The sequence below is a fragment of the Muntiacus reevesi genome, chromosome 7, assembly GCF_963930625.1.
Source record: "Muntiacus reevesi chromosome 7, mMunRee1.1, whole genome shotgun sequence".
Classification (NCBI taxonomy): Eukaryota; Metazoa; Chordata; class Mammalia; order Artiodactyla; family Cervidae; genus Muntiacus; species Muntiacus reevesi.
In genome coordinates this window covers 76,258,758-76,284,266 of record NC_089255.1, presented here as the reverse complement: position 1 = coordinate 76,284,266, position 25,509 = coordinate 76,258,758, and the positions used below count along the sequence as shown (strand labels likewise).

The following is a 25,509-nucleotide window of genomic DNA, read 5'->3' as shown; positions in this document are numbered from 1 at the left end:
AGTGGAATTTGTACCCCCACAACTCCTACAAGCGGGGAGCTGAGGGGTGCTCTCCTCGGGGCTCCTTCAGACACCTTACACGCAGGCGGGGTGGCAGGGGCCGGGCGGGCGGAGGAGCTCTGCACTGCAGCCGGGCGCGCCGCGGTCGGGACCCGGGGTCGCATTTCCTGGCGCCCGGGGCGCAACCGCCTCCCGGAGGCGGGGGAGGGGCTAGGGAGTCGGCCGGGCCCCGAACCCGGAGGGCGAGCCGGTGAACGGGCGAGCAAGGAGTTAAGCGGGGCCGGAGGCAGAGCGCCTGTCAGACGCGAGCATGTGCAGTTTGCACCGCATCCATACTATGGGTGAGTGCCGCCGCCGCCGCCGGGGGCTCCGCTCGGCCGGGGCAGCGGCGGCCGCAGCCCTCCGACCCCCGCGCCGCGGGCGCCTACACACGATGCGGGACTAGGCGCCGCGCGGGAGGGCCGGCGGCGTGGGGGAGGCACGGGCAGCGGCAACTCGGCGCGGGGGGAGCCCGAGCGCCGGGCGTGGGGGCGGGGAGCAGGCGGCGCAGGAGAGCGCCCCGAGTCCCGGCGCGGGAGGAGGAGCGGGAGCGAGCCCGGGAGACGGCGCTCCTGGCCGCACCTGCGCCCGGCAGGCGGCCGGCCCTGCCCTGCCCCGGCTCGCGATCCCGGCCCCGCACCGGTAGGAGCCCTCGATGCCCGCAGAGAGGCCTTTCCGCCGCCGGGAGAAGTGGCCACGCGGGGCGGGCAGCGCCGAGTTGCGGGGGGCGCGGGCGATGGTGCGGTGATGGGGAAGACCCTGCGACCGGGTGACCAGGCTGGAGGCGCTGCCGGATCCCGCCTGCTCTTTGCTTTCGATTTCGTTGCGGTGCCCAGGATAGAGAGCGAGCCGCAGATTAGATGGTGCGCCCGGGCTCGGGTTCGCTGAGGGGGATGGGCGCGCAGGGGGGCGTGTTGGGGAAGGGGTGCACCTTGGCAACTTTCACCGCCGGAAACAAAGGGGGCATCCGGGAGATGCGAGGGGAAGGGGCCAGCCGGGGATCTCCGGCAGCGCAAGGTTGACACCCCCTCTTCCTCCGCGCGGAGAGCATCCCCGAAGCCTCGGGAGGGCGGAGGGGGCGTCAGTCTGGGTGGAAGCTAGAGAGGCTTGAATCACGGGCCCTCCTGAGTTTGAGGACTTTTCTGAAAGGGAGGAAACCGTGCCAAGATGAACCCTCTCTCCAGGGTGCATGGGAAAACGAGGCGATGGTGGACTGCACACCTAGTCCTCCCCTCCCCCGGTCTGGGCCCTGGGGCCCAGCCCAGCCCCCTGGCTGCTAGAGCTCCATCTGCCCACCCTGATCTCCCGTCCTCTGTGGGAGAGGCGGGGCTGGGATGGGGACCATTGCCGCAAGGGGAGGGAGACGTTGGCCTTTTCCCCAGGTGTTTTCCTTTCCCTCTTTCTATGTCCAGTGGGAAACTGACCCCCTTCCTTGCCTCCCTGGACTATGTCTCCCTCTTTCTCCTCAGTTTCCTCGGGGGTATGTTTGTTTGGTTGCCTCGGGTACACCCTGCTTAGGGTGGCAGGCTGTTCTGATGCCGCTGGGAGCCCTCCCAGAAGGAGAAGAGCAGGACCCCGGGGAGCTGCGCCAGTGTAACCTTGGGGGCTCAGCTCACAAGTCTGCCTTTTCAGCACCCAGTAACAAATGAGCTGTTATTCTGGCCTTCCGACTTGAGTCGGGAGGCCTGGGGTTTTCTCTTTGCTGTAAGCAGGGAGAGTGGTCAAGGGGAGGGCGGAACTCCCTCTGGGGATTGGGGGGTGGGGGGGTGGTGGATAAAGTGTCTTTTTCTGTAGAAAGCAAATGAGCCAGTTTCCAGGTCCCCAGTCCCCGACCTTGTGTCTCAAAGAAGAAGGTGCCTCCAGCTCTGAGCCTCTTGCGTGTGACCCCCAGCTTCCATCCTGTTGCAGGACTGCCCATTGCCTTCTTAGAAAGGACAGCCCTTTGAGAATCAGGTTCAAGGCAGAGCTACATCTGCTTGCTTGTGGAGACAGAATGCGCTGGGTGGGATTGGGGGTGGCGTTGCGGGGAGTGGGGGCAGGCTGGCTGGGTGACTCTTCTGTCTGCTTCTGTAAATGAATTACTAATGCTGTAAGTGGTTGGGCCAGGGGTGGGCCTGGCAGGACACATGGAGGGGTGGGCTGAGATAAGGCTTGGCCCTCCTCCCCAAGGCTTTAGTTTATATTTGGGGACAGAGTTGAGTAACTGGGAAAACAGTTGATGCTGGGTCAACTTATTTATCCAGTCCTTGGAGGGAAATAACAAGCTGATTTAGTGTTGACTTTGGCCACTTAAAGGTACAGGAGGGAGGATGCAGTAAAGGATATCAGGAAAAATGAAGTCCCCTGAGCTATATGGCTCTATATGGCCCTGGGACCTGTGGCTGAAGTCAGATGCAGGTGCAAGACTGGAGAGCACCACCAGCCCCGCTTTTAGGGCCCTTTCCCCTCCCAACAGGCAGGGTTGACTATGGCTCAGTTCTCCTTTGGGTTTATCCCAAGCTTTTCCGAGCTGAGGATAATGATATAGAGGATTGACCTCCCCACTTACAGTGGGGAGAGAGGGGCTTTTCCATGGACTGTTTCTCAAATGTACTGAAGGTAAGATGGGGAAATGATACTCCCTCTGACTCCCCCTTTTAAAGTGATGAGGCATGAATTTTTACATTTATAAAATGACTTAAGTGCCTTGAAGTCTTGAATGAAAGATGTTTAATGAGCTAGGGAGTCTTATACTGTGTTTATTTCACTTGTATCAGATTCACACATTGTTTCTAAAGGGAAAGGTCTCCTTTCGCAGGAAAGGGCCACATTACAGCCTTTGTGATAGGGAAAGCTCAGTGTTGGTTTCAAAAGTGTAGTTTTTTCATCAGAAAGGTACTTGCGGGCAGCAAGTGCTATGCTGTCTGCCTCTGCTCTCCGGAAGCCTTTTGAGCTCCTTCCTAATAGGATTTTTTTCTGGTAGATGTTGTCCAGTCTGGATGTCAGTGACAATCCCCCTTCATGCTCTCAGAAGGGTCTCTGATGATGTTTGGGAACAGTGATGTTATAAATTGAGACCTGGATAAGGGCAGTAAAGTGAAGCTGCTTGGCTTTATCAGCAGCCGTATCAGATCTGGCTGTCCTTGAGGGAAGGGAAATCTAACCCTGGCTGTTTACAAATTTTTGTCTCTCTACTTTCCTTTGCGCTCCTCCCCCATCCCCAGTTTTACAGGCAAGGTGGTTTAGGTTTGTTTGCTTTTTTTTTTTTTTTTTTTTTTAATTATTCCAGGAACATTTCTTTTAAGGTGTGGACAACTTCTGCCTTGGCAAACTCTCAACTTCCTTTGTGGCAAGACCTGGGAATGTCGGAGGGACTCTGATGCTCTGAGCAGGAAGGAACTCAGCCTGACTGGCCAGGGCTTCTGCTTCTTTCACCACCACCTCTCAGAAATCACAGAGGCTTTATATTTGAAAAGTAAAGTCCAAGCTGATTTCTGGGGAAGAGCTAGGAGGTGGCACGCTTGACTGTGGCTTCTGTGGAAGGAAACTGAGTCTCACTGTGAGTTAGCATGCTGGCCATGGTATGTGTGTGAATGCCTGTGTTGGGGAAGTTTTCCTTGCCTGGGATTTAAAAGTGTTTAGAATCCAGTACCAGAGATCCACTGGTTACACTTTTTTGTTATGAGATAAACATGCAGTGATAGAATTTAGGTACCCACATGTTTGATTTCAGATAAACATTTGTCTTAGACTTTGTGCTGTGGCATGTGCCATGCTGCTGTGATTCAAGGGAATGGAAGGGGTTTTCACCCCTGTAGCTAACATCCATAGACAGAACTGAGGCTGGATATGGAATCTATCCCATTCGCAGATAAAAGGGAGAGCCTGCTCCCTACCCTTTGCTCACACCATCCTGCGGCTGTGGATTCCCACTCCCCTTTGCCCTAAGGCTGTCCCCAATGTTCATTTTAACATCCATCAGTTCCTTTAGGTGTTTGGTGGGGTCAAAGCCACAGAATGAGTAATAATGGCTCTCTGTTTCCTCAGAGGATGGTTCTGAAAGGTAACTTTCCACCCCCTACTGATGTTGGTGTTTCTGCCTTTGGGGTCGGTCACAATTAAGCCTGGCAGCTTGAAGAGTAACCAAAGTCATTGCCAGTTCCTGTTTCTGAACATTCAGCTCCCCATTGCCTTTTATTCTGCTTGCTCCCTAGCGGAGAGTTTGATATCCTTTCAGGACTCTTGGCTCTCCACGTGGCTGGTATTGTAGACGGGACAGCATCCTTGGAATTAGGGCAGACAGTCTACGTGGCAGGACTTGGGTCCTCAGATTGCTCCTTTCTGCTGCTCCACCCTCTGGATGCATGGCAGTTAAAAAAAAAAATCAGGCATGGCATTGTTAAATCCTAACTTACCATTGGGAGATCTAATAGATCAGGGGGCGTAATTGCTGAGGGCTCTTTCTGCCACCGCTTTCCACTCCAGAAGCCCTGCATTCAGGGCACACTGGGACTGCTTTCTCAATGGGACTTGAATAATGAAGGCCTTCTAGCTGGTTTATTCATTCTTTGTTTCCTTTCAGTTTTTAAGAGGCAGTCCTGTCTCGTGAGTTTCTGGAATGGTCTGTCTCCATCAGAAAGGACACTTACCCTGGGTTATCCTAAAGCCTTGACATCAGCCCTGAGGAGTGAGGGATGCCTGCCAAGAAAGAGAGTGAAGGGCCACAAAGAGAGGATTCTTTCCTGGAGTTCTGAGGGGTGATTCATACTTCGAGATAAAGTGTGCTTCCTGGGGCCCCCCGGTCTTGTCATTTGCACAGTCAGTGGAGAGACAGGTCCTGGTACAACAAGAAGCCCACCTTAAAGAAAATAACCGCAGTTCTTTGAATCAATGGTGGGACCTATTTTTAGCCTACTTCCAGCCCCCATCTTGTTTTTCATAGCAGTCCTTGATCAGACCCATTTAGTCTTCAGTCCCTAGGATCACTCCCCTTCTCTTTCTCAATTGAAAAAGCCTCTCTAAAAGCCAGGAATGGGGCAGCCAGGGCATTGGTCTTCCTTTCATCTACCTTCTGAAAACAAGTATGGATGAGAAATATTATCATCACTGGGCAACACAAGCAGTGGCTCCAGACTTTTGTATTGTGATTGTGTTTTTGTCTGTCACAACAAGGGGGTGGCCTTCCTGTGCTAATCTGTAGACGCCTCAGAGCTTTCATATAGTCTACCCAGTTTCTAGCACATGGTGAGTACCTATTTAATCATCAGCTGTAGTACCTGGATATAATCAGAAACCCAGATTTCGAGGTCGTTGGGCGATAATGCTGTTTGTGTAGGAGCTGATGGTTGGCAAAGGCTTCTGGGATTAGGAAATCTGGGATCCCTCCCTGACTCACTTGTGTGACCTTGGACAGCCCACTTCAGCCCTCTGAGATTTCATCCCACCCGTGGAGCTCCAGCTGGCTTCTGTGAACATAGCAATAATAACAATGACAGCCACTGTTTATTGAATACTCACTCTACGCCAGGCACTGGACTGAGCACTTGATAAAGGATAAAATCACTGCACATGCCACACAGTTAGAAAGAGTCCAAACTGAGATTTGAACTGAGATCTGTCTGAGTTCACTGTGTTCTATAGCCTTGGATCGCATGGTGGAACAAATGTTGGGGAGAAAGTCAAGTGGAGGTAGTGGCAGTTAAAGTGTTAAGTAGGAAAGCTGGTGTGGGTTAAACACAGTTAGTTAAAAGGAGACGGAAATTGAGAATCTCCTTTGAAAAGCAACATCCTGACGAGTGTTTGAGTGTTCGGGAAGAGAGAGGTCAGTATTCTGCACTGGGGAAGCCTGGGAGTTACTATAAGAGGACAGACTTTCTGCTTAGCATAAGAATGTATCTCATAAACCCATTATATTTGCATGCCAAATTTTTCTCTTGCTTAACCGGCTATTGGGGCAGCATTTTCCTTATATCACCCTACCTCTTCTAGTCATAGTAGATTATCTTTGCAGATTCTTTTTTAATCTTAAATTTTTGGTTGTGCTGGGTCTTTGTTGCTATGTGTGGGCTTTCTCTGGCTGCAGTGAGTGGGGTCTATTCTTCATGGCGGTGCACGGGCTTCTCATTGCAGGGGCTTCTCTTGTTGTGGCGCAGGCTCTAGGCACATGGGGTGAGTAGTTGTAGTGCACAAGCTCAGTTGCCCGTGGCATGTGGAATTTTAGTTCCTGGACCAGGGATTGAACCCGGTCCCCTGCATTGGCAGGTGGATTCCCATCCACTGTACCCCCAGGGAAGTCCTTTGCAGATTCTGGACTCCAGGCCTCATCTTCCAACCTAGTTTCTGGGCCTTCCCCTGCCCATCATTATAATCCAGCTGTGGAGACCCTGATTATGACTCTGGATCTCAGGTATACTCTCTAGGGTACAGCAAGCATTGGGACCATCCTGTCCTTCTGAGAAAGTGTTTGTGGTCGCTGATTACTCCATTCAAAGTTGACCAGCTAGTTCACTGAGATGGTTCTCATCTCTTTTTTTCTTGTTTGTTTCAGGCAAGTTAACTCTGGGGCTTTCTACCATTTTTGAGATGCTTTTGGAAGAGGAATGGAGGTTGAGCTGGTGGCCTGGAGCAGGGGGACTGACCCCCTTTTGAGAGTTGACGTGACAGTGTATAATGGAGCCTTGTGCTGAGGTCGTGGGAGTTCAGTTCTTGTCTCAACTCAATGACTCAGGGCATGTGACATAAATTCGTTTCCTTATCTGTAAAATAGGAGTGTTGGGAGAGATACTCTCTAACATCTCCCCCGGCAATAATGCTTGGGTCATCTAGTAGATTTCTGGGGCTTCCCTAGTGGCTCAGCAGTAAAGAATCTGCCTGCCAACGCAAGAGACAAGGGTTCAATCCCTGGGTCGGGAAGGCCCCCTGAAGAAGGGAATGTGTGCTTGCCTGGGAAATCCCATGGACAGAGGAACCTGGCGGGCTACAGTCCATGGGGTCACGAAGAGTCAGATATGATTGGGCAACTAAGTGCACACAGACACGTTAGAATCTGGATAATTTGGTTCTTTCTCAGGCGATTACTCAGCTGGTCTGGAGTAGGAAGAAGTCACAGCTGAGAGAATAGAGGTAAGGTTGAAGGAGAAAGAAGCCCTATTACAAGTTAGGGACCAAGTCTTGTGAAGGAGGCTTGGGTTGGGTCACTTCTCCCTGTTAAAATGGGGAGCCAAGAGGTGGCTTCTGTTCACCCTTATTGTTGTCATCTCCCAATGATCTTGTCTTAAAACTTAATCTTCATCCCCCCCTCATCCTCCTACTCTCCCCAAGTGAAGACAGCAGGGAGGTCATGCAGTGGTGTATGTCTTACAGTCTGTGCTTGGATTTGGCAGATACAGGTTCTGGTTCAGCCCAGTATCCTCCCAAAGCCCCAGGACGTAGGGACCGGCCGATGTTTTCCCAGTGACTCAGAGTCAATGAGGATGTATCGCCTGCTGCAGCCCTTGTTATTGTTCAGTCACTCAGTCATGTCCAACTCTCTGTGACCCCACGGACTGCAGCACACCAGGTTTCCCTGTCCTTCACCATCTCCTGGAGTTTGCTCAAACTCGTGTCCATTGAGTCGGTGATGCCATCCAACCATTGCATCCTTTGTTGCCCCCTTCTTCTCCTGCTCTCAGTCTTTCCCTGCATCAGGGTCTTTTCCAATGCTGCAGCCCTAGTTCCTCCTAAAAGAATAAGATCATATGATAAGCTCAGCCTAGGGATCCAGAGAGTCACAGCTTTTCTGTTCATGGAATTGAGCTGCCTCGATTAACTTTTAAACAAGCCACTCATCCAAGGATTCTGCTCTCCATTGGTACGTCTTTTAATTTCATCATATTCAAGGTTGGGGAGCGAATGAGTTGCCATTGAATCCACCAAACCAATCTTTTCTGTCCCTGCCTGCCTTGCTTTCTTCCTGAGTTCCTTATTGCCTTATTGCAGTGATTTCGAATGGTGGTTACCATACCACTGGGGATATTGAGAAATTATTTTAGTTGGTACAGGGACAAACATTTTATTTTATTATTTATTTATTTATTTTTCATTTATTTTTATTAGTTGGAGGCTAATAACTTCACAGCATTGCAGTGGGTTTTGTCATACATTGACATGAATCAGCCATGGAGTTACATGTATTCCCCATCCCGATCCGCCCTCCCACCTCCCTCTCCACCCGATTCCTCTGGGTCTTCCCAGTGCACCAGGCCCGAGCACTTGATAGCTATGTTTCTAATGAGTGTAAAGAAACATGAATCATTGGGATTCACTCATAATACAACTTGATTTTGTCTCCCGCTTTCCCTTTATTTAGTGGGATTGGTCATTTCCCTGCCCCAGGAGGAAAACTCCATCCAGCCTCATACCGAATGACCTGGGTCATTCTTAGGCAGTAGAAGGTCCTGTGGTCACTTTAAGTCACAAACTGTCTCAATTCAGTACTGAATACATCCAGTCCTTTGTCCCTGGGCTGAGAGGGACAGGAAAGGGCTTGCTTGGCCAGCACTGTTGTCGGCCAGCTCCCGGCTTCCTGGGCTTGGCAGGTACCTAATGCTGAGTCTCTTCTTGTGGCCATGGTCATGGATTTCTCAGAGACTCTTCCTCCATGAGTGGGGACTGTTTACTTCCAGTTGTCTTGAAAAGAGCAAATTATCCTCTATTCTAAATCACTGTTCTTTCCTCAGCCCCTGAAAATCCAGCGATTCACCTCTCGCCTCTTTCAGCTAAGGTCTTTCCATCTGTCCAAATGGCCCTCTTGGATAAGACCTGCTCTGATCTGGAGCCAGCCTCCCTTGCATGTGGCCCACATTAGGCCGGGAAGTAATCACACTGTCCTCTCCTGCAGCGAACCTGAGGACGCGGGCCCACCCCCACGCCCCCAGCTCAGCTGGCTCCCTCGGCTCCACCCACAGCAGATGGGCAGCTCACGTCTCACACCTTGTGTGTCTCAGGTACAGTCAGATGCCAGTCCACCTTGTCCTCTCAGTTGCACGCTCAGATATCAGATTTCCTGGATGGTTCTGTTGGAGGCCCTCGCACCAGCTGGGGAGCATCAGACCTGTTGTATTCAATGCTTTAGTTAAGATTTTCAAGACTTTTGATTGAACCTCTTGTTTTGTGTGTCATAAGAATTATAACGACAGGAGAATCCCAGGATTTCATGAATATTATTGCTTAGGATAAGGCTACAATACATACATAACTACAAATTTAACTTAAATCAAGATGTTAGCAACAGCTAACATTTACTGAAAATGTATAACAAATGCCAGGTGCTGTTTTGGGAATGGACATGAGTTTGAGCAATTTCTGGGAGATGGTGAAGGACAGAGAAGCCTAGCGTGTTGCAGTCCATGGGGTCGCAAAGAGTCAGACATGACTGAGCAACCGAACAACCAAAAACACTCTTTCATGTAACTCTTACAAGGGAGGTACTTGTGTTATTTTTTCATTTACAAATGAGTAAGCAGAGGCCGAGAGAGCTTCTCTAAGGTCACTCAGTTGGCATCAGAGCCCAGATTCAGATGGAAAGAATGTGACCCCAGAGTGGGCTCTTCTTTTTTTTTTTTTTCCTGGCTTCGCTGTGTCTTTGTTGCTTTCTGTGGCCTTTCTGTAGATGCGGAGAGCAGGGACTATCCTCTAGTTGGGTGCATAGGCTTCTCATTGCAGTGGCTTCTCTTGTTGCAGATCACAGGCTCTAGGGCACACAGGCTTCAGCAGTCATGGCTCCCGGGCCAGGCTCAGTAGTTGTGGGACACAGGCTTAGTTGCCCCAAGTCATCTGAGATCTTACTGGATCAGGGACCAAACCCTTAACCACTGGACCACCAGGGAAGTCCCAGAATGGTCTCTCTTAAATCGCTCTATCTGCCTCTTCCTACAAGGGAAGTAGAAAGCCGTAAGTCATGAAGGCAGAACTCAAATGATTGAGAAATGCTGCCTTAGGACCTAACTGCAGAGTCCTCACCCTGACATTTGAGCTCTCCATTCATCGCCTCTGCCTGCTTTCCCAACAACTCCGTCTATGCCTTTCACCAAAGCCTAATCCACATGCCGCTCACCTGCCACATATCACCCATCCCATACCTCATTATTTCCCTGCCAGGAGGCCCCTCACCTCTTTGCTCCCTCCCTACATTACAGTCCTTTTAAGAGGACCCATCTTTGCTGCAAAGCTGTCTTTGACCAAAGCCACTTCAGCTAGGATCTTCGACAACTCTTGCCATTTCCTCACTAAAATGGCAGTTATTATGTGCCTTTATGCAGAGCGTAGAGAAGGGCAGTTAGCATACCCCAGTATAAACTCTCCCTGACACTCACTTCCTGTTGCTAATATGTGAAAGGCCTTCACCCACTATGAACTTTGGTTTCATCATTCCTAAAGTATGGGTGTGGATTTGCTCCTTCTGATTTCCAAAATACAATGGTTTGTAGTTGCCTTCCAGCCTCCTCTAACTGTCCAGCTCTCAAGGGCTGGACCTGTGTCTTGGATATCCTCAGTACAGCCCAGGACTCTGCCCAAGCTTTTACATGCAGACGGTACGTAAGTGTCGGTTGGTTGGTCGGTGGGAGAGGCTGTAAGTCTGCTTTGGGCTTGAGTGACTTCCAGAAATCACCTTCCTCAGGGTGGTCACTGCTGAGGACCTTTGGAGTTCTCTTTTTTGTACAAGTTGGTAACAGAAGTTTTGGGTCCAATCTGCTGCCTTTTTTCTTTAAGAGACCTAATGTAATGCTATTCAGGCCCACACTCCTTTATCTGTGGTTTCAAAATCCAAAACATTCTAAAACCAAAAAGCTTTTTTAAACTTGTGTGATGGCAAAGCCTGACCTGGACGAACATGAGGCCAGTGCTGGTCTCTTTTATCCGCAGAGCGAGCATATTCATAAATTTGGCTGCAGAGATGTTCATGTATTTGGGATGTTGCCCCCAGACCCAGTTGTGGGGGTTATGTAATCTACTGGATGTGCTTTACATTACCTTAAAAAAAAAATCTAAACAATTCTGAATGTCAGGGGTTTGGGACCAGAGGTTGTGGTTCTGGGCATCTGTGGTTCTGTATTTCTCCAGAGGTGCTATTGGTAGTAACGGGTAGAGAGGTCCTTTGGATGCAGGACAATGCCAGTGCCACAGACCCTCACATGACCTTGCCTCCTTGACCTTGTCCTAATCTCGGCCCTAGTTCCAGTATGACAGCCCACGCCTTGGTTTACCGATTTAGTTTTTTAAAATATTGTATTGCATACAATGCCATTTATCTTGATTGCTAAGATTTTTTTTGGCACCTCCTTCAGTTCTGTGCCTTAGGTACATCAATCTTGCCTCACCCTAGAAAATCAAGAAGGTTTCCTGGTTTGTCTCAATGATGAACTGGTGTGTCCTGGAGGTGGGAGTGCCTGCTGGGTGCTTGCATTTCACTCTAATCCTGGGGGTAGGGGTGGCGGTAGACTGTTGGCCCTTGACTGAGTCAGCTCTGAAGAGAGACTTATAAACTGTTCCTGGATGCAAGTCCTACACCTGGATGTTTCTTCAGAGCCCATGTGAGCCAAGTTCCTCTACCACCTTCTGAGAAGGGATGCAGTTACTCATTTAACAGTCACTCTTCTTGTTAATCCTGATAACTGCTTCAACCTGACATTTTAAAATTAAAATATATATATACACAAATGCTCCTGGAAGAACAGCAGAACAGTAGAAAAATGTACAGTGATGGAATCTAAAGTGTTTTATTGTGTTTTCTTCACTTTTGGATGAGGGAATCGAGAGGAGAGGTAATAGAGTTGTGAGGGTTTGTGGAAGAGCCAGGTTCAGACAGCCCTGTTTCCAGGCCCTCCATTAGTATCCAAACCAGCAGGCTGTGACTTTCCTTTTTTCCCATCCCCAGGTGACCTCAGATGGGGCGGACACATGAATCAGTTAGCTATCTCCTCTTGACTGAAGGACACTTTTAAAGAATTTTATTTAATTGGAGGATGATTGCTTTACAATATTGTGTTGGTTGCTGCCACACCTCAACATGAATCAGCCATAGGTATATAGAGAAAGACACTTTTTTTGAACCCTTCACACCTATTTGGCAGTGATGGGCATGCCTGTGGGAGTTGAGGCCACCTTTCCCCTACCATTAAGTAACCAGCCCCTCTTATATTCTGAGCCATAAGTATTTCTGGCCTGCTTTTCTAACCTATTGGAGGTCCTCTGAGATCATTTCTCTATCCCTATTTCTGTTCACGATTCCTCATGATATAGCATTTCCATAAATATCCTTAAGCATCCTCTTACATACTGTTTACTCATCTTCTCATCCATTAGGAAGATATTCACCAGACCAAGCCTGGCACCTCTTTCTTTGACTTCTAAACACACCTCTGCCTCCAGACATTCAACCATTTGTCATTTCCCTGGGCCCTGCAGGTGACATGCGGTCTTCTACCTATTATTATGTGCTGGAAAATGCTGCAGTATAGTATAATTTAAATTAACTGTGGAGATGAAATTTCCCAAAGGCCCCCAGTTGTATAGTTGTCTTAAGCCCCAAGGTTTGATCACACCGTGTACCCATAATTCAGGAACTTCATGTCAATATCTGTAAGAGACCATTGAACTTACTGTCTGGGTTTGATCACACGAAGCCACCCTGATTCTACTCACCTCCATTTTCCTCAGCACTGCAGTTTCCCTTGCATTGCACAATCTAGGATGGTGTCCCTTTTTATTAGAACAATTATTTGTAATGCCTCCTGATTACCCCAATTAAAATTTATAGATAATATGACATACCTGTATACATAAATTAAAAAACCAACATGCCTAAGTTGAAAGAGAACTAAGGGGAAAATTAATTATAATACCATACCACATATTCTAATATGGATTGCTTGGACACAACAGCACAGAAAGCAGAAGGAAGGAGCCAGGTGCTTGAACCTGTACGTAGAATCACTGAGAATGTAACAGCCACACATACCCACAAGATACAGGTGTGTCGTGTGGGTGATTCAGATACCAGGAGAGGCGCCCCTGAAGTTGATGTGGTTTTCCCAGATGGTGAACCTCTCTTGGTAAAGTTCCAAATATACCGTATCCCCTTGGTTTGCACTCCAGTGGTATTCCTGGTCAATTCAGTATATGTTAAAACTGTGCAAAAATCTCCTGTGTTTATTTCAGAAAGGAGTTTGGTTCTAGATGCTGATAACTAGGAATGAGCTTTTCCGCTCTGTGAGTGCCCAGTGGCATGTTCTAAGTTATGTGGGAGGGTTCTTCTGTGGGTTGTTGTGGGAACAGCAGGGCGTCCGGCATTCCAGCTCCCCACTAATAAGTACCTGCAGCGCTCCCCACCCACTGTGGTGCTGACACAGGTCCCCCACCCCCACCATTTCCAGGAGTGGCCCCACTGAGACCTACTGGTCTGGAAGAACGACCAGGAGGACCAGGAACTGGGAGATCTGATTTCAGGTCAAGGCACCTTAGTACTTGTATGACCTTAACTCTGGCCGCCTGGGTCTCCTCTCTGAAAAGGGCTTATTAATATAATGACACACTTGTCCTTGGTCTTTGGGATTGTGGCTCACTGTGCTCCCTCCACGATCTCAGGTCAGCGCAGAGCATCCATATGTACCCCACAGCGTGTGTCCCAGCCACAGCTCTCCCCCACTGTGGTTTTCTCCTGGGCGTTTTAACATATTTATGTCTCTCTTAGGGCTTCCCTGGTGGCTCAGATGATGAAGAAACTGGCTGCAATGCAGGAGACCCAAGTTAGATACCCGGGTGGGGAAGATCCCCTGGGGAAGGGAATGGCAACCCACTCCAGTATTCTTGCTTGGAGAATTCCATGGACAGAGGAGCTTGGTAGGCTACAGTCCATGGAGTCAAGAGTCAGACATGACTGACTGACTTACACACACACACACACACACACACACACACACACACACACACACACACACACACGTCTCTCTTATCTGGGAAGAAGGAAGGAGGAAGGGAGAAAGGACACCTCCCCCTGCCCCCATCTCTACTTTCCAGCAGCTTTTTTCTCTCCTTCCCTTCATAAGCAAAATTCTCAAAAGAGTCACCTGTCCATACTGTCTCAGTCACAGCGGTCCCCAGGAACCTCTTTGCTGCTAACTCTCCTCAGTCCCTGTTTGGCTTGCCTCTGCGGTTGACTGTGAGCCCTCACACTCTCCTGCCCCCACTTCCCCGGAAGGATCCCTTCCTGGGTGCCCTGCTCCCTCCCTGGCCCTTCCACAGGCTTCATCTTCCATCCTCTGTGGGCCCTGGATGTCACCCATTGCACCTGCTCCCCAGCAGGCTTCTCCTCTCTGCCACTGCATCCAGTGGGGGCTGAGACCTGCCTCCAGCCTAGAATGCTGTGGGCATCTCAAAATTAGAGCATCTGAAACACAGTTCACTGTGGATCACCTCTGATGCACATCTTTGCCCGCATCCTCTTCTCTCAGTGAATGATCCTACAATGATCCTACCATTGCCCACGTCAGAACTATGGGTGCCGTTCTCCTCTCTCTCTCACACCTCCTTCCTTCCCACCCCCTGCCCCACCTCCAATAAATCTCTCACTGAGTCCTTTCAGTCCTGGTTTCTTAATAGTTCTGGAGTCTTTGCTAATTTGAGTTGGCTGCCTGACCCTTGTTGACATTTAGGATTGCAACCTGTACTTATTGTTTGGCTGGATTAAGGTCTCTAGGGGCTCTCGGCACGGAAGGAAGCTTAAGGCTTCCTAAGTAATTAAAAATAAATTAACCTCATTCTAAATTATAATATAAAATAATGTTTTCAGAAACAAGAAAATTTATTTGTATACTAAAGCCACAGTAGCTTCTTTTTTATTCTCTCCCATAGCTTCTTTTTTAATCTCTCTCATGTGATGTTCTTTAAAATATTTTCCTCTGGTGCCCTTCTGTGGCTGGTGGTCCTAAGTGTGTGTCTAGTGGGCCAGTCTGGACAATCCAGGATCACTTAGAATGCCAGCCACCTGTGGCCTGAGATGTCTTTGCCTGTGGTTTTTGCCTCTTGGGTGTTTGTGTGTACCTGGTGGCATGACATAGATACTGAGTAATTGTTTAAGGAACATGTGAATGAGTGCATGAATAATGAGATGAACTTGAAGTAGGTTCATTTAAGTAAAAGGCACTGTCAGAAGTTATTATCATTACTAGGCTTCTGGTATTTGATGCTACAGTACAATTTCCAAGATTGTATATTTACAATGTTCTAAAGACAATCAGTGCCACTGTTGTGCTTCAGCTTTCATACTTCAAGCCACTTTGCACTGAGTAGTCTGTACATAAAAGATGCATATGAGGATTTCTGAATTAATAAATAAATGAAGTTGCACAACATGAGGGTTTGCTTGATTCCCTTTCCTGCAGTGAGGCTGCTTAAAGAGACTCCATCACCTGCCCCTTATTTAAAGAGGTGCGTTATTTAAAGTGGCCACACCCTGGGACATCCCTGGTGGTCCAGTGGTTAAGAGACCATGCTTCTGTGGCAGGGGGCACAGGTTCGATCCCCGGTAGGGGAACTGCCATGTGGTGTGGCCAGAAAATAGAAGAAAAAGACAAAGTGGCCACACTCAGCTGTGACAGACATGGTACTCGGGGGAGGGAGGCTGTGCCTGCATGAGATCTCAGAAGGGATGAACATGGTCTAAAGACCTAAAGTCAGGCAGTATGAATAGGACTAACCACAAATCTGGGCAGTGTAGGGGGAAGGGAATACCAGGTAATACCCAAAAGGCTGTGGTTTCACAAACATACCCTGACTCATTAGTATGGGCTTGTGGACAAAACAAGTGTCAAAATATCTCCAGCAAACATTAACTATGTCCAAGAGTAGATCTAAATAATCCTGTCCTCTGGTCCTGATAGGGTGGTCTCCTGGAAGATTGCTGATCTTGGGGAGAGAGAGGAGTAAACGGGTGAGAAGTAAGAGAAGGGGAAGGCCCCGCTGGAGGGGAAATGTGTCTATGAGGGACCCATTGACAGGGCTGGAATTTGGGGGCCCAGGTAGACAGCCGATGACCAGTGTCCTTCCTGGATTCACGTGTCTGCTCTACTCCATCCCACCCCGTCTAGTGGCAGGGGTTCCTGTGTTGTTGTCATTATTTTTCTAACTTTTTACTTGGAAGTAATTTCAGACTTACTTTAGAAGTAACTTCAGAAAAGTTGCCAGAATAGTACAGAACACACATGCATGCATGCTAAGTCACTTCAGTTGTGTCTGACTCTTTGCTGTAGACCCCAGGCTCCTCTGTCCATGGGATTCTCCAGGCAAGAATACTGGAGTGGGTTGTCATGCCCTCCTCCAGGGGATCTTCCCCACCCAGGGATTGTGCCACCTGGGAAGCCCACAGAATACACATATACTCTTTATCCAGATTCAATATTTTTTAACATCTTGCTTTATCATTTATGTTCTCTCTCCTTCTTTCTCTTTTTCCTGAGCCTTTTTAGAGTCAGTTGCCTACATGGTGGCCCTTTCTGTCTGGATAATTCATGTGTGGATTCCTAAGAATAAGGATACAGTTTTATAATCTCTGCAGTATGTTGAACTTTAATATGACACTTTATCTAATCTGCTGATTTTATTGCAGATTTGTTGATTAACTTAATAGCATCCTTTATAGCATTTTTCTCCAGTCAGGATCCAACATGGCATTTGTTATGTCTCTTTAGTCTCTTTTCATCCAGAACAGTTCCTCAGTTTTTCTTTGTCTTTCATGACATTGACATGTTCAAAGAAGACAGCCTCCTTTTCACCTTTAAAAAAAAAATGGAATGCTCTTCCCTTTGGAGTGGCTTGCTGTTGGGTCATGTCTAGACTCCAAGTTACACATTCCCAGCTAGCATACACAGGAGTGATGTTGTGTCTTTTTCAGTGTGTTACACCCAGAGGCACCAAATGCCCTTCTGTCACTTTTATGTGATGTTACGTTTGATCACTTGGCCAAGGTGTCCCATTTCTTCACTGTGTGTTTACTAATTTTTCCTCACTACTACTAAGCAGTCTGTGGGGAGACAAGACCATATGAATGTCTTACTCCGCATCTACATTTTGCCCCAAGACTTAGCAATCATCCACACTGGGTTTGCAGGTATTTCTGGATCCCACCCGACGGATGGGAGGGCGAGCTATCCGGGACCAGGTGACCTATTTATGAGGGCCTCACCCACATGGGAGGGCCTGGCTGTGCTACCCAGCCCTGTTGAGTAACCATATCTCCATGATAATTTCCCTCTTCCTACTCCCACCAGAAACAGAAGCTCATTCGTCATTCACTCAACTGACACATAACAATGTTCTTGCGAAAGCTTTACAGCTTTATTTGGGCACGGTAGGGTATAAAAAGAAAGCTCATTCCTTTGATGCCTTTAAGAAGCCTACCATTGAGTTGGGGAGACAAGACCTGGTCCCTGAAAGGTAAAGGACATGTAAGTCTTTAGTACTGTGACCCCACAGGACAACTCAACAAGAGTTATCCTGTGACCCTGGAGAATTAGAGGCTCTTAGGAATTTGGGGGGAGAGGGATCAAAGTGGTTCAGGTAAGACTGATGCAGGGACCTTTCGTTAACAAGGGTCATCTCTGAATGGGCACTGAAGGACAGGTAAATCTGGATAAACAGAAATAAGGGCACTCCAGAAGGGGAATGGTGTGCACAAAGGCCCAGAGATGAGAGTATGGATGGAGTGACTGGGGGATGGCGAGTTATGTCCCAGCCTGGATGGGGCCAAGGGTTGCTGTAGGTGGCAGGATCTACCCCTTACTGAACACCTACCTCATACCAGGCATTAAAAAAAAAAAAAAAAACTTTTTGATTCTACAAGTGACACATGTGTGGTATAAGACGTTTAGAAAAATAGAGCTATACAAAGAAAATTTTTAATGAAGTCACTCTGTTCTTTCATCCAGACATAACCAGTTAACCGTGGTGTGGTTCCTTCATTTCTGAGATCTTTGACATTCTTCTGGCAGTGGCTCATTTGGGTTCATGGATTCAGGAGCCCTTCTTGTCCCTCAGAGGCTATTAATCATACTTTGACAAACGTTTCATTCTGTTGACTTTACTAATTTTGTTTTCTAGCTAGAACTTGTGTTCTCTGATTTGGTGCTTCTTTGGCTGTTTTGGTTTTTGTCAAATGTTTGGTGAGTCTTGGTTGTGTTTCTCTCTCTGTATTTTGAGGTTTTCCGGTCACCTCTGCATGAATCCTGATTACATGCTCTCAAGCCAGCCACCCCTGTTTGGGGGCAGGAGGGTAGGATGTGGCCTGCTGGGGATGCAGGAGATGTCTAGGTGTCCCTTTGCCTCAATGCCCTAATGTCCCTGGTGGAGGGACACCTGGGTGGAGACGTGGGCCAGGGGCTGCTTGCCTGGCTGCTCCAGATCCCATGACCGACCACTCAGGGCCTCTCCTGGACCCCTAATCTGCTTGCTCCAAACTTGGAGCCCCCAGAGTCATTCCCCCAAATGTAGAATCCTTAGCCACACTGCTGGGGTTCAAATCCTAGCACTGGCACTTACTAGTGCTATGACCTTGGGAAAGCTATGTAACTCTGGGTCTTATTTGTAAAGTGGGGAAAATAATAGTCTCTGTCTCAAAGGATTTTTGTGAGGGTTCAATATATGTGCTATATGAATGTCAGTTATTATTATTTTTCATGGTTTTATTTGTGGGGGTTGGGGTTTCTCTATCAGTTTATTCTCATTTGCTTCCATCTTCAAGGATAGAATTCCCTCTTGTTTTTTGCTGTATTGGATTACTCTTCTTAGAAAATGTCTTTTGTGTCACTTTCAAGGGCCTTGGGGGAGGTACACAGTTGCCCCTGGTCTGCCATCTTGATACAGTGATACATTTCCTTCAAATCTTCTTCAGTGAGCTGTATGAGTCTTATTATTATCTGTAATACGTACAGGAAGGCATCCATTGCCATCCCTCTCTGCTCACCCAGGAGCCTGGCCGAGGGCAGGACTTGCCGCCTGGTCTGGGATCCTGGATGCTGACTCTGTCTTGTGCAGGCCTGGGAGGGGATGAGTCCTCTTCTGGGCCTTCCTCAGGCTGGTTTGAGGCTGTCCTAATGAATGTAATGGGTCCTCTGCTTCCTTTGTCAAAAGGAATGTTAATTATTTTCAGCAGTCTAATTATGTGGCTAATGAGAGCCTGGCTGAGATAACATTCCCTTTAATTACTCTTGCCTAAGTGCTGTTTGGAGCCATATCTGAACGTGTTGCAAAGCTTGGTACTTTCACAGTGGATGGAGCTGTCTGGGAGAAGCTGGTCCAGAGGGACCAGGGTTGCAGGACTTAGGGCCCACAGTGGAAGCACCTGGCTGCAGTCAGTGCCCAGCCTCGGGTATGCTGGCCTGTCCTCTGGGCCGTTACCTAAAGGGATGATCAGATCAGGTCATGTATGGAGCAAACAGCAACCCTCACAGCTCCTCCTGAACAACTCATTCAGTCCTCCCCCCTAGTGCACCTGGCCTTCAGGATCCTCTTGGCCAAGCCTCTCACTCTTGGGGGACCTGCCCCCTGCCTTTTCTCCCATTCAGTACTTGGATTTTGAGTTCCTACTGTATGTCAAGTTTTATCCTGGACATGAGGATACAAAGATAAGGAACCCATGGTGCAGATGGCTTTCCAAAACCAAAAATTTGATCACACCCTTCTCCTCTTTGCCCAGGAGCAATGTCACATGTCTGTGTTCTGACCCCTACCCCCTTCCAGAGTTTATCTTCTGTACCATGACCTTCCTTTGGTTCCTATGTGTTCTGAGGTGTCTTTCAATAACTGGGCCTTCGTGGGCAGAGCCATGGAAGGCATCTCTCCCAAGCTCCTGGGTGGGCCTGAGTAGGCTGGAAGGGGCAGGTCATATGAGATTGTTTGCTGTAAGAATGAAGGGGCAGCTGTAGGTGGGCTGTTGCCATAGGAGAATTAAGTGTCCTGACTCCTGTCCACACATCCGCATCTCTCATGAGTGATGGGAGGGGAAGTGCTGATGAAAACCTCGGCCCTCCCATTTTCCAGCTGTCATTAAGCCTCTGAGCCTCCCTTGCCTCCTGAGTCAATCCACGCCATGGGCTCATGGAGGGGACCCATGAGATGACCTGTGTGGCACCTGCCCAGCATGTAGAGGGTACTCAATAAATGGTTTGGAGTTAAGTTTTTTTTTTTTTAAACACTCCAAGCAGCAGCCCCTATGCTGAGTTACAGCCAAAGACGCAGGGACGGGTCTCATTCACCACTGGCCAGGGCCCTCTCCTGGCCTCTTGGATAAAAGTCACTCTTCAGACAGTAGACAGTGACTCTCTTGGAACAAGGGTTCATTCTCCCCCATCTCACAGTGGCAGCCTTGGTGACTAGGCCTGAGCCGGTGGGAGAGAAGGAGAGTGGGGTGTCTGTTCAGAATACAAAGATTTCCAAGAACAAGGAATGAAGCTCAGCCGTAGGTCTGTATGTTTGCCAGCCTTTTGGTCACCCTTGATAATTCCGAGAGCAATGTCCAGTGGAACTTTCTATGATGATGGAAACGTTCTACCTCTGCACTGTCCAATATGGTGGACACTTGCCACATGTAGCTCTGCGCACTTGAAATGTGGCTCCAGTGACTAAGGAACTGGATTTTTAAATTCTATTCATTTTTAGTTAATTAAAGTTAAATTTTAAATAGCTATATGTAGCTATCAGACTGGTTAGTGCAGTTGTGCAGTTTTCAGAAAATTCATCTCTGAGTACTTCATGTTCTTGGCTTGGGCTGCATCTCTAGGCTACTAGTTTTCACATGTCCTGTTTGGTGAAGATAGCTGAGTGTGCTGTTGGCAAAGGCCAGGTGAGTCAAGGGGCAATGACAAAAGTCAGTGACCAGAAGTGCAATTTGGAACCTCCAGAGCTATAGCCATCCTGCTGAGATTCGCTGACTGTGCTGGGCATCTGACCTTCTTATTCCACAGTTCTGCCCCCTTACAGTCTGCAGGGGGCAAAGGCACTGGTTTTCACAGCAGCAGAGATGGGTAGGTGGTGCTCAGGTATGTGATTCTCATGCCAGCTAGGTATGTTCCAGATGACGGAAAAACTACCTGTGCTGGTCAGAATTTTCTTGATCACAAGTGACAGACAGAAAATCTAACAAACTAGCTGGAGAAAAAAGGAATATCTACTTTCTCGTTAAGGTGAAACACCCGGACTAGAGAGGATTTGGTAAAGTTACTTAAATTCTTTTGATCAGAAGCAGGTAGAAATTCTAGGCCATCAGTCAAAGGATTTTGTCTTCCCTTCATTGTTCAATACAATTGCCAACAACAGTTGAAGGTTTCACAATTTCCAGCCCCTGACCACAGAAAGAGTCTTCAGTGGTCTGGCTGTATTTACTTGGCACCTGAGCACTTTGCCCTGACCTAGTAGACCCTGTAGGGATCACCAGAGGACTCTGGGGGCAGGGAATGTCAGACCTCTAATTACACAAAGCTTGTTTAGCTTGTTTCTGCCTCAGGATCTTTGCACTTCTGTTCCCTCTGCCTGGAATGCTTTTCCCGACACCCTTTACAAAGCTTCTCTGCATCTTTCTGACCTATGCCCGATGCTAGCTCCTTAGAGAAGTTTAAGACTCGTCCTCCAGCATCTAGTTTCTTTCTGCCCCCTACCAGGCCTTTCCCCTTCTTCGTGGCCTGATATCAGACATGTGCTGGCTGGCTTCCTTACTGTCTGTCTCCCCACAGAGCTGCGAGCATCAAGGGGGCAGGAACCTCGCCTTGTTCACAGTGGGGGTAGTGCATGGCCTTCAGCAGGTGCTTGGTCAATATTTGTTGACTGCTGGAATACGACACCTCAGATAAAGAAACCAGCCTCCACAGGACTTCCTGGACCCAGTCCCCTGCTTGTTTAGAAATCTCCGGGGGTGGCTTGGCTGCAGAAGGCTGTGAAAAGTGGGGCATTGGGTGTCACGCTGTTGACAAGGTCCAGACTTGTCCTCGCCCTGGGTTTCTTTCTGCCTTCCCTGGGAAGGCGACGAAGGGGCAGGGTCTCCATTGCTGCTGCAGGGTGCGGTGGATTTACCCGTGGGACCGCCTAAGGATGCGAGCAGTGATAGGGAGAAACCAGATAGATGAGTTCCTGCTCAGTGTGTGGGGGCGGCCGTGAGGCCACTGTCGTCTCCTCCAGTCCAGCTGACAGCAGGAACCTGGCTGGGGTCACGTGATGAGGATCCCAGGGCCTCTCAGCTGCTGCCCGGTGGGATCTGCATAAGGGATTATTGGCCGAGGGGAGGGGAGCCGGCTCTGTACAGTAACACACGCCTCACTCCGGGACGGCGGCCAGGCAGCTAATTAGAGAGCCCAGCAGCTGTCCAGCCTTTCAGGCCGCGAGCAGCAGCCACCCAGGGCCAGGGGGTGGGATGGGAGGGAAGGCAAGGAGCGCAGGGTCAGAGACCACCCTCTAAGGTGTAGGGGGATGTGGGCAGGCCTTCAGGGTTGGTTCTGGGGGTAGGAGGGAAGGGGGGAGTTGGGGAGAGTGGGCTGGAGAGTGGGGAGGAGGAAGGAAGAAGAGAAGGTTATCAGGACAGGGTGGTCTGCAGGTGAGGCAGAAGACCCGGGGTCGGGGCGGGGCAGTGAGATGTCCAACAGGCAGGGAAACCCAGATTCCAAGTCCGGGGTGAGGGGAATGGAGTGGAAAGACATGGCCAGGTGGAGTGGGGAACCTATCCCCTATCTCCACCCTTTCTTCCGCATGCCGGTCAGGCCCCAGGACTTGGGGCTCCTTGCTCCCCAGAGGGAGCTGACCACACTCAGCCTCCCCGCCCCCCCACCCCACCCCACCCCACCCCAGGGGTTCACACCTTGGTTTGGGAAGTTGCCAAATCCACTTGCGTTCAGGGTTGGTCTTACTACAGGACAAGTAAAAGCAAAAGGGAAGAACTGGGGAGGATTTGCATAACCAGAGTACACCCCAGTGAGTCTCTGCGGCATCTTCTCTTTACTTTATGTGCACCTGGTTGGGGGAATCTGTGGAAGAGAATAGAAGAGAAAAAGGCATAGTGTTTGCCTGCCGCTTTCTGGTTTCAGTCTTAGGTTCCGAGCCATGGAGAAGGGTTGGGGGGGAGGGTACATTGGATTTTGAGGTTCTAGTCAGAGAAGCAGAGATTCAATCCTGCAAGCCCAGCTTACCCTAAATAGTTACAGGGGAGGAGAGAGAGCATTGCGGTGGGAATTTCCTGCCAGCAGCTGCTGGTTAAACCTCTTTGGGAGATGAATCCTACGTATATGAAAACTGGATGCGCCTTTTGAGAGTGTCAGCACATCGTAGAAATAACAGAATAGGCGTTGGTATTTTCTGACTTGAACCTGAGCTTGGCCTCTTGCCCACGTGAGAGCCTTCAGTGTCTCCCAGGATGCCTAGGATGCTCTGTTCCAGCCCCATCTCTCCCCTCATGTCTTCTGTATTGTCCAGACCCCAGGCACTCACCCCATCTCTCCTCACCTTAGGCTGGGTGATGGCTTTTGGAGGTAGGAGAAAGGATAGCAAGCACACTTCTTTCTTCCCTCTGCAGAGACAGCCCTGGCCATTGTAAACCAATATTTACGTGCTTTGTGGGAAAGAACCCTTCTGTGATGGTGGCCTAAAAATTAGAGAAGATACAGGGCTTCCCTGCTGGTTCAGATGGTAAAGAATCTGCTTGCAATGCAGGAGACTCGGGTTCAATCCCTGGAATGGAAAGATCCCCTGGAGAAGGGAATGGCTACCCACTCCAGTAGTCTTGCCTGGAGAATTTCATGGACAGAGGAGCCTGGTAGGCTACATACAGTCCATGGGGTCGCAAAAGAGTCAGACAATGACTGAGTGACTTAACACTTTCAGGCATCATTATGTTTGATTAGTAACACTGGATGTTGCAATCACCCAATAATTTAGCTGGAGCCTTCTCTACCTTGCCTGTCCCTCCATCCAACAGAAGTTCCATGGTTTCAGGGGATTCACCATATGAATGGGGAAACAGACACTGATCGTTTTAAGATGGGACCATATGTTTCAATGGGAGGATGTTCAATGCCCTGTAGGAACATCGGTGATGGAATAACAGGGGGACTGTGGGAGGATGTTGTCACAAAAGAATGAAGAGGGGCAGGATCTCAAATGAGGCGTGGGTGTGATGGGCTGTGGAGGAGGGCAGTTAGAGAGACTGAACTTGAATGTGGTCTCCTTCCAGCTTCTGGGGCATCTGGTTGTGTTGAAGAAGCAGCTAGACGGACAGACTCAGCAGTATGTTTTCGAGTAAGCGGCTTACAGAACGGACTAAGTAGATTACACTCAATGAAGGACGAGCATGTGCGGTCATGGGCCTTGAGAATGAAACTGGAATGGGAAGCAACTGGAAGGAATGCCGTGTGGAGAGAGGGGTGACTCTGGAGCCCCAGGACCAGGGTTTGAATCAAGTGTGTGGATTTGGCCTAATCGCTTAATGTCCTAAAACTCCGTGTTTTCATCTTTAAAATGCAGCAGGGTTGGGGACAGGGTGGGAGGTAGACTAATTCCTGCCTTCCCTGCAAGAGTTTGGGGAGAATCATGAGAGATGATACACTTGAAAAAGTGTAAGTTCTACCCCCTTGTTAGTTGTCTAAGGGCTCTTCGCCCATTCCCCTCTTTCAGAAACTTCTGGTTCAGGTCATGTTGTCCACAAGGGAGCATGCCCTCTATACCCTGGGACCCAGTGGAAGGAGCCAGGGAGTGTCGGAGGAGTCTGGGAACAGCTGGTACACTTGGAGGCAGAGGTGGGACCCCATCACGTCCTTATCCAGCACCCCCACGTCCCCCTGGCTCCCTAGAGGGAAAGCCTGCAGATGAGGAAGGAGGGGGGCTCCAACCTGAGGAGGAGCCCCAGATGGACCCCATTTTGACTGCTGCACCTCATCTGCTGGGGCGGCCCCGCAGCCAGTGAGGGGCTCCCAGGGCTGGCTGTAGGCAGGCTGTGCTGCCAGGATGTGGGCTTTGGTTTCTGTTTCTGTTTGGGTTTGACTTGTGCTATTAAGGAGGCCTGCTTAGGGCCCAGAGAAGGGGAAGTGTCCGTGAAGGGGAATCAAACTCCCCAGGCATTGGGCCATGGTGATGCTGGGGGTGGAGGGTGTGCTGGACATGCCGATGACAGGTACGTGCCAGGGTGACCCTTGCCCACGGTCTGGCAGGCTGGGAGAAGGGAGGGTGGGCTCCTGTTTGTGGAGGAGATGGGGAGGGGCTGAGGCCAGGACAGCATAGCAACCCACAGCCCCTCATCCACTCTTTCCTTCATCCAGAGGCTCCTGGGAGAGAGCTGGGGGTGCACAGCTTTCCTACCCCAAAGTACATGCGCACGCAATGAATTTCAGTTCCCCAAGCCCTGCCCTTTCACTTCTCTTGGCTCCCCTGCTGCCTTGCAGGTTGTCAGCTTTGGAAGCAAAGGCCCAAGTCACCCCTGCTCAGAGA

General features: G+C 49.4%; 1 protein-coding gene across 1 annotated transcript in view; it reads left to right on the top strand.

The window, feature by feature from the left end:
• Positions 1-353: 353 nt before the first annotated feature.
• TMEM229B (transmembrane protein 229B) overlaps positions 354-25,509 on the top strand; it is a 40,194-nt gene continuing 15,038 nt past the window's right edge. Inside the window, exon 1 of the mRNA XM_065940724.1 lies at positions 354-681. The gene's annotated coding sequence lies outside the window, so the exon portion shown is untranslated. The remainder of the gene's footprint in view (positions 682-25,509) is intronic.